We start from the raw sequence: 14,614 nt of genomic DNA, 5'->3' as shown, positions 1-14,614 counted from the left end.
GGTCAGGGAACTAGATCCTGCATGAACGCCACAACTAAGAGTTCGCATGCCACAGCAAAGATACCGCATGCTGCCACTAAGACCTGGAGCAGCCAAAATAGATAAATTAAAAGATAAAAATAAAATTGCAGTCAAAGTTGGTTTCAAAAGCTGAACCTATATATATTTAAGAAACATTTAAAAAAGAAAGCTATCTCTTCTGAGAGTTTTTCTTTCAGTTACACAACCAATTTTATCTTTTAGTTGATCACTTGCCTTTCAACTGAGAAAACAATTGGTGAACTGAATTTGCAGTTCAGCTATTCTTACCCTTATCTTTTAAGGCATGTTGAGACTTAACAGATAAAAATACATATGACCATCACCCCTAATCCCACAAAACACATATACAGAGACTGACTTCCTAAGATGCTGTTCCTTCAAGAATTAAACCTTTACTTATAGAACAAAATTGTTTTGCTCTGATATAGCAAGGACTGATTTAGCAAGGAACATCTTGATGAAAAAGGGCAGAACTGCTGAGAATGCTAGCCTACTTTTCAACTGACTTTCCTCCTCTAAGCATCTGTCAAGTGTGGGATAAGAAAAAGGTGCTGCAATCTGGAGAGGCAGACTAGAATAAAAATATATTTGGTTCCAAGAATTTTTTAAAAAGACAGAAATGCCACAGGAAAAATGATAGACATAAGAAGGTTGAAAAGAACTCTGCTCTCCTTTACTGACAAATAACTTCGCAAATTATCTACACATATCATCTCTTCAATTCTTTAACCCTCTCCAATCTGACTCCTTCCTTTCCCTCACAACCCTCTCCCTTCATCCAAGACATCAACAAAAGACTTGTAAATATATCTTAAATCCGTCCACTGCTCTTCACCTCTACCATCAGAACCATAGTCCAAGATTACTTCATATCCTACCTGAACCACCATCAACTAGTATTCATTTCTATTTCCTCTGCTGTCCCCTTCTGATCAACTACGTACAAAGTAGCCAGCGTAATCTTTAAAAATGGATCATGGCACTGAGTAATAGTTCCATGGCTTCCCACTGCATCTTCAAATTAAATCCAAACTCTCAGCATTCAGAGAGTCAGTATGGCACAATTACTCACAATGCTCAAGAAGTGCTTGGAACAGTGGCCAGCACTTCACTAATGCACAGCAGATGTTAGCGTATTAAGGTATAGCCCCTGCCTGCTCTCCTACCTCGAGGTGGCACTTTCCTCAACTAACTAGTATTCTTTCAGTTAACTGCAAGCTCTTTCCCACTTTGGGCCTACTGTTTCCCACTGTCTAAAATGCTTTTGTCTTTGGGACCTCCCTGGTGGTCCAGGGGTTAAGACTCTGTGCTCCCAACCCAGGGGGCCCGGGTTCGATCCGAGGGGTAAGGACACTAGATCCCGCATGCCACCAACGAAGACCCAGCACAGACAAATAAATAAATAAATATTTAAAAAACCAAAAAAACCCAAAAAAACTTATGTCTTCCACTCATACTTCAAGTCTCAACCTAAATGTCACTTCATTGATGAGGCCTTCTTTTCCTCTCTTTCTAAATACAATCCCCTATAATTATTTTTTTAACATCTTTATTGGAGTATAATTGCTTTACAATGGTGTGTTAGTATCTGCTTTATAACAAAGTGAATCACTTATACATATACATACGTCCCCATATCTCTTCTCTCTTGCGTCTCTCTCCCTCTCACCCTTCCGACTCCACCCCTCTAGGTGGTCACAAAGCACCGATGTGATCTCCCTGTGTTATGTGGCTGCTTGCCACTAGCTATCGATTTTACATTTGGTAGTGTATATATGTCCATGCCACTCTCCCACTTTGTCCCAGCTTACCCTTCTACCTCCCTGTATTCTCAAGTCCATTCTCTAGTAGGTCTGCGTCTTTATTCCTGTCTTGCCCCAAGGTTCTTCATAACCATTTTCTGTTTTTTTAGATTCCATATATGTGTGTTAGCATACGGTATTTGTTTTTCTCTTTCTGACTTACTTCACTGTGTATGACAGACTCTAGGTCCATTCACCTTACTACAAAGGACTCAATTTCATTTCTTCTTATGGCTGAGTAATATTCCATTGTATATATGTGCCAAATCTTCTTTACCCATTCATCTGTTGATGGACACTGAGGTTGCTTCCATGTGCTGTCTATTGTAAATAGAGCTGCAGTGAACATTATGGTACATGACTCTTTTGGTTTTTTTTTTTTGCGGTACGCAGGCCTCTCATTGTTGTGGCCTCTCCCGTCGTGGAAAACAGGCTCCGGACGTGCAGGCTCAACGGCCATGGCTCACAGGCCTAGCCGCTCCGCAGCATGTGGGATCCTCCCGGACAGGGGCACGAACCCGTGTCCCCTGCATCGGCAGGCGGACTCTCAACCACTGCACCACCAGGGAAGCCCGCATTGTAGTTTTGATTTGCATTTCTCTAATGATGAATGATGCTGAGCATTCTTTCGTGTGTTTGTTGGCAATCCGTATATCTTCTTTAAGAAATGTCTATTTAGGTCTTCTGCCCATTTTTGGATTGGGCTGTTTGTTTTTTTGATATTGAGCTGCATGAGCTGCTTGTAAATTTTGGAGATTAATTCTTTGTCAGTTGCTTCATTTGCAAACATTTTCTCCCATTCTGAGGGTTGTCTTTTCGTCTTGTTTATGGTTTCCTTTGCTGTGCAAAAGCTTTTAAGTTTCATTAGGTCCCATTTGTTTTTATTTCCATTTCTCTAGGAGGTGGGTTCAAAAGGATCTTGCTGTGATTTATGCCATAGAGTGTTCTGCCTATGTTTTCCTCTAAGAGTTTGATAGTGTCTGGCCTTATATTTAGGTCTTTAATCCATTCTGAGTTTTATTTTTGTGCATGGTGTTAGGGAGTGTTCTAATTTCATTCCTTTATACGTAGCTGTCCAGTTTTCCCAGCACCACTTATTCGAAAGGCTGTCTTTTCTCCACTGTATATTCTTGCCTCCTTTATCAAAGATAAGGTGATCATATGTGTGTGGGTTTATCTCTGGGCTTTCTATCCTGTTCCATTGATCTAGATTTCTGTTTTTGTGCCAGTACCATACTGTCTTGATTACTGTAGCTTTGTAGTATAGTCTGAAGTCAGGGAGCCTGATTCCTCCAGCTCCGTTTTTCTTTCTCAAGATTGCTTTGGCTATTTGGGGTCTTTTGTGTTTCCATACAAATTGTGAAATTTTTTGTTCTAGTTCTGTGAAAAATGCCATTGGTAGTTTGATAGGGATTGCATTGAATCTGTAGATTGCTTTCGGTAGTATAGTCATTTTCACAATGTTCATTCTTCCAATCCAAGAACATGGTATATCTCTCCATCTATTTGTATCATCTTTAATTTCTTTTATCAGTGTCTTATAATTTTCTGCATACAGGTCTTTTGTCTCCTTAAGTAGGTTTATTCTTAGGTATTTTATATTTTTTGTTGCAATGGTAAATGGGAGTGTTTTCTTAATTTCTGTTTCAGATTTTTCATCATTAGTGTATAGGAATGCAAGAGGTTTCTGTGCATTAGTTTTGTAACCTGCTACTTTACCAAATTCATTGATTAGCTCATCTTTAGGATTTTTTATGTATAGTATCATGTCATCTGCAAACAGTGACAGCTTTACTTCTTCTCTTCCAATTTGGATTCCTTTTATTTCTTTTTCTTCTCTGATTGCTGTGGCTAAAACTTCCAAAACTATGTTGAATAACAGTGGTGAGGATGGGCAACCTTGTCTTGTTCCTGATCTTAGTGGAAATGGTTTCAGCTTTTCACCACTGAGGACAATGTTGGCTGTGGGTTTGTCATATATGGCCTTTATTATGTTGAGGTAAGTTCCCTATATGCCTACTTTCTGGAGAGTGTTTATCATAAATGGGTGTTGAATTTTGTCAAAAGCTTTCTCTGCATCTATTGAGATGATCATATGGTTTTTCTCCTTCAATTTGTTAATATGGTGTATCACATTGATTGATTTGCATATATTGAAGAATCCTTGCATTCCTGGGATAAACCCCACTTGATCATGGTGTATGATCCTTTTAATGTGCTGTTGGATTCTGTTTGCTAGTATTTTGTTGAGTAATTTTGCATCTATGTTCATCACTGATATTGGCCTGTAGCTTTCTTTCTTTGTGACATCTTTGTCTGGTTTTGGTATCAGGGTGATGGTGGCCTCGTAGAATGAGTTTGGGGGTGTTCCTCCCTCTGCTATATTTTGGAAGAGTTTGAGAAGGATAGGTGTTAGCTCTTCTCTAAATGTTTGATAGAATTTGCCCATGAAGACATCTGGTCCTGGGCTTTTGTTTGTTGAAAGAATTTTTTTTTTTTTTTGCGGTACGTGGGCCTCTCACTGTTGTGGCTTCTCCCGTTGTGGAGCACAGGCTCCAGACGTGCAGGCTCAGTGGCCATGGCTCACGGGCCTAGCCGCTCCGCGACATGTGGAATCTTCCCGGACCAGGGCACGAACCCGTGTCTCCTGCATTGGCAGGCGGACTCTCAACCACTGCGCCACCAGGGAAGCCCTGCTGAAAGATTTTTAATCACAGTCCTAATTTCAGTGCTTGTGATTGGTCTGTTTATATTTGCTACTTCTTCCTGGTTCAGTCTCGTAAGGTGGTGCATTTCTAAGAATTATTCCATTTCTTCCAGGTTGTCCATTTTATTGGCATAGATTTGTTTGTAGTAGTCTCTTAGGATACTTTGTATTTCTGTGGTGTACGTTGTAACTTCTTCATTTCTAATTTTATTGATTTGAGTCCTTTCCCTCTTTTCCATAATGAGTCTGGCTAATGGTTTATCAATTTTGTTTATCTTCTCAAAGAACCAGGCTTTAGTTTTATTGATCTTTGCTATAGTTTCCTTCATTTCTTTTTCATTTATTTCTGATCTGATCTTTATGACTTCTTTCCGTCTGATAACTCTGGGGTTTTTTTGTTCTTCTTTCTCTAATTGCTTTAGATGTAAGCTTAGGTTGTTTATTTGAGATGTTTCTTGTTTCTTAAGGTAGGATTGTATTGCTATAAACATCCCTCTTAGAACTGCTTTTGCTGCATCCCATAGGCTCTGGGTCATCATGTTTTTTTTTTTTTTTTTTTTTTTTTTTCATTTTTTTTTTTTTTTTTTTTTTTTCATCATGTTTTCATTGTCATTTGTTTCTAGGTATTTTTTGATCTCCTCTTTGATTTCTTCAGTGATCTCTTGGTTATTAAGTAGTGTATTGTTTAGCCTCCATGTGTTTGTATTTTTTACAGATTTTTTCCTGTAATTGATATCTAGTCTCATAGCATTGTGGTTGGAAAAGATACTTGGTACAATTTCAATTTTCTTAAATTTACCAAGGTTTGGTTTGTGACCCAAGATATGATCTATTCTGGAGAATGTTCCATGAGCATTTGAGAAGAATGTGTATTCTGTTGTTTTTAGATGGAATGTCCTGTAAATATCAATTAAGTCCATCTTGTTTAATGTATCATTTAAAGCTTGTGTTTCCTTATTTATTTTCATTTTGCAGTATCTGTCCATTGGTGAAAGTGGGGTGTTAAGTCCCCTACTATGATTGTGTTACTGTCGATTTCCCCTTTTATGGCTGTTAGTATTTGCCTTATGTATTGAGGTGCTCCCATCTTGGGTGCATAAATATTTACAACTGTTATATCTTCTTCTTGGATTGATCCCTTGATCATTATGTAGTGTCCTTCTTTGTCTCTTGTAACAGTCTTTGTTTTAAAGTCTATTTTGTCTGATATGAGAATTGCTACTCCAGCTTTCTTTTCATTTCCATTTGCATGGAATATCTTTTTTCATCCCCTCACTTTCAGTCTGTATGTGTCCCTAGGTCTGAGGTGGGTCTCTCGTAGACAGCTTAAATACAGGTCTTGCTTTTGTATCCATTCAGCCAGTCTATGTCCTTTGGTTGGAGCATTTAATCCATTTACATTTAAGGTAATTATCAATATGTATGTTCCTATTACCATTTTCTTAATTGTTTTGGGTTTGTTATTGTAGGTCTTTTCCTTCTCTTGTGTTTCCTGCCTAGAGAAGTTCCTTTAGCATTTGTTGTAAAGCTTGTTTGGTGGTGCTGAATTCTCTTAGCTTTTGCTTGTCTGTAAAGGTTTTAATTTCTCTGTCAAATCTGAATGAGATCCTTGCTGGATACAGTAATCTTGGTTGTAGGTTTTTCCCCTTCATCACTTTCAATATGTCTTGCTACTCCCTTCTAGCTTGCAAAGTTTCTGCTGAAAGATCAGCTGTTAACCTTATGGGGATTCCCTTGTGTGTTATTTGTTGTTTTTCCCTTGCTGCTTTTAATATGTTTTCCTTGTATGTAATTTTTGATAGTTTGATTAATATGGGTCTTAGTATGTTTCTCCTTGGATTTACCCTGTATGGGACTCTCTGTGCTTCCTGGACTTGATTAACTATTTCCTTTCCCATATTAAGGAAGTTTCTGACTATAATCTCTTCAAATATTTTCTCAGTCCCTTTCTTTTTCTCTTCTTCTTCTGGGACCCCTATAATTCGAATGCTGGTGCGTTTAATGTTGTCCCAGAGGTCTCTGAGACTGTCCTCAGTTCTTTTCATCCTTTTTCCTTATTCTGCTCTGCAGTAGTTATTTCCACTATTTTATCTTCCAGGTCACTTATCCATTCTTCTGTCTCAGTTATTCTGCTATTGATCCCTTCTAGAGAATTTTTAATTTCATTTATTGTGTTGTTCATGATTGTTTGTTTGCTCTTTAGTTCTTCTAGGTCCTTCTTAAACGTTTCTTGTATTTTCTCCATTCTATTTTCAAGATTTTGGATCATCTTTACTAACATTATTCTGAATTCTTTTTCAGGTAGACTGCCTATTTCCTCTTCATTTGTTAGGTCTGGTGGGGTTTTGCCTTGTTCCTTCATCTGCTGTGTGTTTCTCTGTCTTCTCATTTTGCTTATCTTACTGTGTTTGGGGTCTCCTTTTCGCAGGCTGCAGATTCATAGTTCCCATTGTTTTTGTTGTCTGCCCCCAGTGGCTAAGGTTGGTTCAGCGAGTTGTGTAGGCTTGTTGGTGGAGGGGACTAGTGCCTGTGTTCTGGTGGATGAGGCTGGATCTTGTCTTTCTGGTGGGCAGGTCCATGTCTGGTGGTGTGTTTTGGGGTGTCTGTGGCCTTATTATGATTTTAGGCAGCCTCTCTACTAATGGATGGGGTTGTGTTCCTGTCTTGCTAGTTGTTTGGCATAGGGTGTCCAGCACTGTAGCTTGCTGGCCGTTGAGTGAAGCTGGGTGCTGGTGTTGAGATGGAGATCTCTGGGAGATTTTCGCCGTTTGATATTACGTGGAGCTGGGAGGTCTCTTGTGGACCAGTGCTGCTCCTGAGGCTGCTGGGAGAAATTTCCATTTCTCTTCTTTGTTCACACAGCTTCTGGGGTTCAGCTTTGGATTTGGACCTGCCTCTGCGTGTAGGTCACCTGAGCCCGTCTGTTCTTCGCTCAGACAGGACGAGGTTAAAGAAGCAGCTGATTAGGGGGCTCTGGCTCACTCAGGCCAGGGGGAGGGAGGGGTACGGAGTGCAGGGTTCGCCTACAGTGGCAGAGCCCAGCGTGACGTTGCACAAGCCTGAGGTGTGCCGTGTGTTCTCCTGGGGAAGTTGTCCCTGTATCACGGGACTCTGGCAGTGGTGGGCTGCACAGGCTTCCGGGAGGGGAGGTGTGGATAGTGACCTGTGCTTGCACACAGGCTTCTCGGTGGCTGCAGCAGCAGCCTTAGCGTCTCATGCCTGTCTCTGGGGTCCACGCTGATAGCCGCAGCTCACACCCATCTCTGGAGCTCCTTTAAGCAGCGCTCTTAATTCCCTCTCCTCGTGCACTAGGAAACAAAGAGGCAAGAAAAAGTCTCTTGCCTCTTCGGCAGCTCCAGACTTTTTCCCGGACTCCCTCCTGGCTAGCTGTGGCACACTAGCCCCTTCAGGCTGTGTTCACGCAGCTAACCCCAGTCCTCTCCCTGGGATCCCACGGAAGCCCGAGCCTCAGCTCCCAGCCCCCGCCCGCCCCAGTGGGTGAGCAGACAAGCCTCTTGGGCTGGTGAGTGTTGGTGGGCACCGATCCTCTGCGCAGGAATCTCTCCACTTCGTCCTCCGCACCCCTGTTGCTGTGCTCTCCTCTGTGCCTCTGAAGCTTTCCCCCTCCGCCACCCGCAGTCTCCGCCCGCAAAGGGGTTTCCTACTATGTGGAAACCTTTCCTCCTTCACAGCTCCCTCCCACTGGTGCAGGTCCTGTCTCTATTCTTTTGTCTCTGTTTTTTCTTTTTTCTTTTGCCCTACCCAGGTACATGGGGAGTTTCTTGCCTTTTGGGAGGTCTGAGGTCTTCTGCCAGGGTTCAGTAGGTGTTCTGTAGGAGTTGTTCCACATGTAGATGTATTTCTGATGTATTTGTGGGGAGGAAGGTGATCTCCACATCTTACTCTTCTCCCATCTTGAAGCTCCTTCCTCCCCTGTAATTCTTTACTGTTACTACTCTTTTCATTTCCTTCACAGTGCTTTGTATTTTTTAATTACTGGGTTTCTTTTGTTTATTTTGTTTTTTGGGGCCATGCCACACGGCATGTGGGATATCTTAGTTCCCCAACCAGGGACTAAACCTGTGCCCCCTGCAGTTGAAGTGCAGAGTCCTAACCACTGGACGACCAGGGAATTCCCTTTACTTACTTTTTTTGTTTCATTGGTTAAACTCTTTCTTGAACATCATCAGATGACTAAACATCCATCTAATAAATTCTCTAACTTGCTTGATGTAGGAAACACTGGATTATGTTGTTTATATTCAAAATAATCTTAACTAATGTAGGTATTAATCTCCTCTCACCAAGAAGCTAAAAAACTGGTCACTAATATAAATGTGTCACAGTCTGTGCTATGATTCATTATACCTACACACTTCCATTAATTGTTAATTAAATACAACCCTGTGTCCAACAAAGTACTGTGCTAAGTGCTGGAAGAAGAGGAGTCAGGATGAGAAAATAAGGATTATTTCCTCCATTAAGATCTTGAATAATATAAGCATAGGATGGGAGAGACCAAAAAATAGGGCATTTCAAGTAGAAGATGGAGTAGGATAAAGAGTCATAGCATGTATGTAAAAATGTATATTTCATCAAAGCTAAGATACAGTCAGTTGCAAGATATATCATTATTTTACGTTCCAAAAGAGAAAAAAATGCTGCCAAAATTAATTGTTAATTAATAATTGTTCATTAATTGTGAAATATCATCAATAGTAAGATGCATCTCAATATGAGAGATACATCCCAGTTCAGATATGTTCAAGTGTAAAGAAAAAGGAAGAGGAGAAGGGAGAAGAAGAGAAGGAAAAGAATGGGGAGGAGGAGAAGAAAGAAAAAGAAAATGACTATTCTATGGTTAACACAAAATCAATCTTTTTGAGACTTCCTCAAAACATCTCAATGATACGGAATATTAGTTATTTACTAAAGTTTGCTATCAGGAAGGGGACAAAAAGCCACTGAAAGGAATGGTCACAGAGCAACTCTTCCTTTCTTAGTGTTTCCATTTGCCTTGTATATCTTCACCTATCCCTTTTATTTTTCTATATCACCTTGTGTCTCTTGTATACAGCATAGTTGAGTCCTGCTTTGTAATACAAATTGAAAATCTTGTTTCTTTTTAAAGGTGAGTTAAATATAACAAAAAGATAAATCTTTTTTTCAAGATTTTTTTGATGTGGATCATTTTTTTAAAGTTTTTATTGAATTTGTTACAACATTGCTTCTGTTTTGTTTTGGTTTTTTGGCCACGAGGCATGTGGGATCCCAGCTCCCCAACCAGGGATCGAACCCTCTCCCCCTGCATTGGAAGGTGAAGTCGTTACTGGACTGCCAGGGAAGTCCCAGGATAAATCTTTTAAAATCCACATACTTCAAAATTCCAATTGACTTGTGGGTCCTGGGTCATGGCTTAAGGAGGCAAGCATAACTGAAAATCACAACAGCAAATTAAAAATCTTAAAAATGTGTAGTTAATAATAGTGAAAATACTCTATTTCAAACCTCATGAGCCACTTACAAATGTATAGCTCTAAATGCTTATATTGGAAAATAAGGCTAATAACTGGTGAGCTAAACATCTATCTGAAGGAATCAGAAAAAGAATAAAGAAAACCCAAGGAAATTAGAACAAAAGACCACCTCCAGTAACATATTAGGCTAGATTATTCACCCAATTCTCTCACTGAAAACAACTAAAAGTGATGGATAAAATTTTATTTCAAAAAATATTAAAAGTATCGAGGAGCTCAAAAGATGGTAAAGGAATAACCAGACCAAAATCTATAAGAAAGAGATAAGTGGCTTAATAAAACTGTCTTTGTCCTATAGACATCTGCCTAACTCACAATGTTGAGCTTCAGATTTGATGATCTCCTGGCAAAGAACAGAAGTCAAAGTTCAAGACCCACCCAACATGGAAAATCTAACAGAAGACCCTTTCTTCATAAAGCTGGGACACACACACACACACACACACACACACACACACACATCCCCCACCAAAAGTTTCATCCTCAGGAAACAAGTGAACCAGAAGTAAACCTAGTCCACCCATTGCCACATAGGATCCCCAAAGGACTACAAGGAAATTTGTCTTCCTGTGGCAAAAGAGAACAAGGATTCCTAAGAGATTGTGAAGACAAGCAAGCCCACGCACATAATTGTAACCCAAATTCAATTCCTTTGGGTGGTCCAGAACCTCAAAGGATGAATCTAGTCACCAAACTGTAGTACCTGAGGCATCTGGAAAAAAAAAAAAAACAGACGTAAATCCTCTTGAAGCAATGCATTTCCTTCTTAGGCCTCAAAGAACACCCACAAATATTTTTTCCAAGGAAACTAAGCAGTTCACAATCAAAATCTCACATAGGATAAATAAAAGAAATCGATAACTAGACACAACATATGAAACTTCAGAAAATCAAAAATCACAGAGCTCAAAAGCAGTCCGAGGTAAAAACAATTCGCTTAAGTGAAGAACTATTTGGCAGCTGATTTATCAATAGCAGCAATGGAATCCAGAAGACAGTGGAATTATTTCTTCCGATGACTGTGAAAATAACTACCACCCCAGGATTTTATACCTAAAGAAGGTAATAAAGACTTTCAGACAAAATAACTGAGTTTACTATAGAAAATCTCATTAAAGAGAATTCTAAAGAGAAAATTTTCTGAAAGATAGTATGCACATGGAAAAATCTGAAATCTCTAGAGGAATCAAGAGCACACCAAGCTGGAACTGACATCAAATTTCAGAGACTCATTTTCACTATTTTCTGCCATGTAGACTGAAGAGTAGAAAAGCCAATTGATAGCAAGACAGAAAGAAATAGACTTAAAGGAAAGAGAAAGAAGTAAGGTCCTAGTACCATTGTAAGCCCTGGTTCCAGCTGTTCTTAATCCCTAATGAAAGCCTGTCCTTGGGAACTGGGAGACACCCCACTGTCCTTATGTTAGACCCTGCATTTCCCTTAAAAATGAAGAAGGAAGAAAGGTCAGAAATTAATGAAATTGGAAACATACAATAGAGAAAATCAAAGTCAAGCACTGTTTTTCTGATGAGGCTAAGAAAATACATAAAATCTCTAGCAAGACTGATGAAGGAAAAAATGGAAGGCACAAAAAATATGAGGAATAAAAAAGACAGAGATAAATACTTACACAACAGAAATTTAAAACAAAAAGAATGCTTTAAACAACTTTATGCCAAATACTTTAAAAACGTAGACAAAGTGGATGGATTCTTAAAAAAAAGAGAAAAACTTTCTAAAACCTGGCTAAACTAGAAACAGAAATCCTAGATAAAACCATTTAGAAAACCAAATACATATCTCCCCCTCAAAACACTAAGCTCACACCTCTCCTCCCAAAACACTAAGCCCAGAGAGTCAAACAGAAATTCAACCAAACTTTCAAAAAATAGATCAATCCAGTCTTTTCTTTTTTCTTTTATTTATATTATTTTTGGCTGCGTTGGGTCTTCATTGTTGCAAGCAGGCTTTTCTCTAGTTGCGGGGAGCAGGGGCTACTCCTTGTTGCGGTGCGCGGACTTCTCATTGCAGTGGCTTCTCGTTGCGGAGCGTGGGCTCTACGCACGCAGGCTTCAGTAATTGTGGCTTGTGGGCTCTAGAGCACAGGCTCAGTAGCTGTGGCACACGGGCTTAGTTGCTCCGCGGCATGTGGGATCTTCCCGGACCAGGGCCCAAACCTGTGTCCCCTGCATTGGCAGGCGGACTCTTAAACCACTACGCCACAAGGGAAGCCCTACCATTCGAGTCTTATACAAATCCTTCTGGGAGGTGGGGATGGGGGGGTTAGTTCCCACCTCATTCTTTAAGGTTGGCATAATCTAGATACCAAATCAAATAAGGGCAATACTATAAGAAATAAAAATTATGGACCAATTTCATCTGTGAACATACATACAACAATTCTAAATGGAATATTAATAAGTTAAATTCAACTACACTTTTTTTTTTTGGCCACTCCATATGGCATGTGGGATCTTAGTTCCCTGACCAGGGATCGAACCTGCACCCCCTGCAGTGGAAGTGTTAAGTGTCAACCACTGGACCACCAGGGAAGTCCCTCAACTACATGTTATTTAAAAAGACCATCATGATTAAGTTGGGTTCATCCCAGCAATGGAAAGGTGATTCAACATTAGAAACTTGATAAATGTCATTCATCATATTAACAGAATGAGGACAACCACATGACCATCTCACAAATGTAGGGAAAGCATCTGATAAAATTCAATACTCAAAAAAAAAAAAATTCAATACTCATTCTTCACATACATACAAAATCTTAGCCAAATAGCAACAGAAATGCCTTTAACCTACAGAGTATCTAACAAAACTCTATAGCAAAGATTATTCTTAATGGTAAAACATAAGGAGCACTTCCTTTTAAAAACTAAGTGCAATATAAGAATGCCCACTGCTGGGACTTCCCTGGTGGTCCACTGGCAAAGAATCTGCCTTACAATGCAGGGGATGCTGGTTCAATCACTGGTCAGGGAACTAAGATCCCACATGCCGCGTGGCAACTAAGCCCACGCGCCGCAACTAGACCCCACATGCTGCCAACTACAGAGCCCATGCGCTCTGGAACCCGTGCACCACAACTACAGAGGTCACGTGCCCTGGAGCCTGCGCACCACAACTAGAGAAGAGAAAACTCGCATGCCACAACTAGAGAGAAGCCCGCACACCACAACAAAGGGCCTGTATGCCGCAACTAAGACCCGACACGGCCAAAAATAAATTAAATAAATAATTAAAAATTAATTTTTAAAAAAAAACCAAAACCCAAAAACAAATGCCCACTGTTAACACTTGTATTGAATACTGTAGTCAAAGTCCTAACTAGCATAGTAAGGCAAGAAAAAGAAACAGTGTAAGCACTGGAAAGGAAGACACAATTACAATCATCATACTTTAGTAACTAGGTACTAAACATAGATCTATATACCAAAAAAGCTTATCAGCAAACAAAATGGAAAAAAAGAGGAAAAACGTACTATTTACAATAGTAACAACAAATAAAGTATCTAATAATTAAATTTAAGAGATTTGAGAGACCTTTACAGAGAAAAAGAAACTTTACTGAAAAATATTTTAAAATATCTAAATAGCTAGAAAGATATACTATGTTCAAAGAAAGGAAGGCTCAATATCATAAAATAAAGAGAATAAAGTAAATGCATGTGTAGATTAAAGCTTCTGGAATCTTGGGCTCATATACAAGCAAGTCCCATTTTTAATAACAGCTTATGAATTTTTACGTAACTTGACTCAAATTACTCACTTTGATGGATATTTTTGCAATTGGTATGAACTTATTAAGCACTAATTATATATACTTTTTAACTAATTGTAGCAAGAGTTGATATCACACTTCAGAATTCTGACAGCTGCAAGGAACAAGTATGAGTGAGGAGCATATGATCGGTACATGGCCGAGTTCTAGTTGAATGTGCTGTGGTCCCACTGATTCAAAGGTCATTCAGTGTGCACAATCACCACAATGTAAGTTCTAATAACCACTCCTGCAAGTGATGAAATGTTGCCAACATTTTACATAACACGTAAAGTTTTCATTCTTGATAATTATCTGTGAACATTGCCAAAACACCATCTCCTTAAAAGTCACCTAAAAATGTAAACATTTATTTTGAATACAAATTCCTCTTACAAGAGGAAAACAGACAAAACACATTCATCATACAATGATCATATTGAGCTCAAAGGGTACCTCTAGTGGACCTATGTGTGGTGCTTACACATACAATACCCTTTGTACATGTGAGACCGATAAGCAGTTGCCCAGTCTGCTTTTATAACAGATCTGAACTTGATCAAATGAATGATTTTCTTTAGGTCTAACTTATTCAATTTTAATTTTGGTTTACATAGATTTCATGAGCTGCTTAAACTTTGCTTTATCCAAATTTCCTAATAGAGTATTAAAAATAATGATCATCTGTTTTACTGGTTGTTAGGAGATGATAATACTAATAGTTAATACTTATTGAATGCTTAGTGTGTGGAAG

General features: G+C 39.3%; 1 protein-coding gene across 3 annotated transcripts in view; it reads right to left on the bottom strand.

Moving 5' to 3' along the window:
• NUMB (NUMB endocytic adaptor protein) overlaps positions 1-14,614 on the bottom strand; it is a 188,188-nt gene that overhangs the window by 82,701 nt on the left and 90,873 nt on the right. The window lies entirely within an intron of this gene.

Source organism: Grampus griseus, assembly GCF_964374135.1.
Source record: "Grampus griseus genome assembly, chromosome: 2".
Taxonomy (NCBI): domain Eukaryota; kingdom Metazoa; phylum Chordata; class Mammalia; order Artiodactyla; family Delphinidae; genus Grampus; species Grampus griseus.
This window is presented reverse-complemented; position numbering and strand designations above follow the sequence as displayed.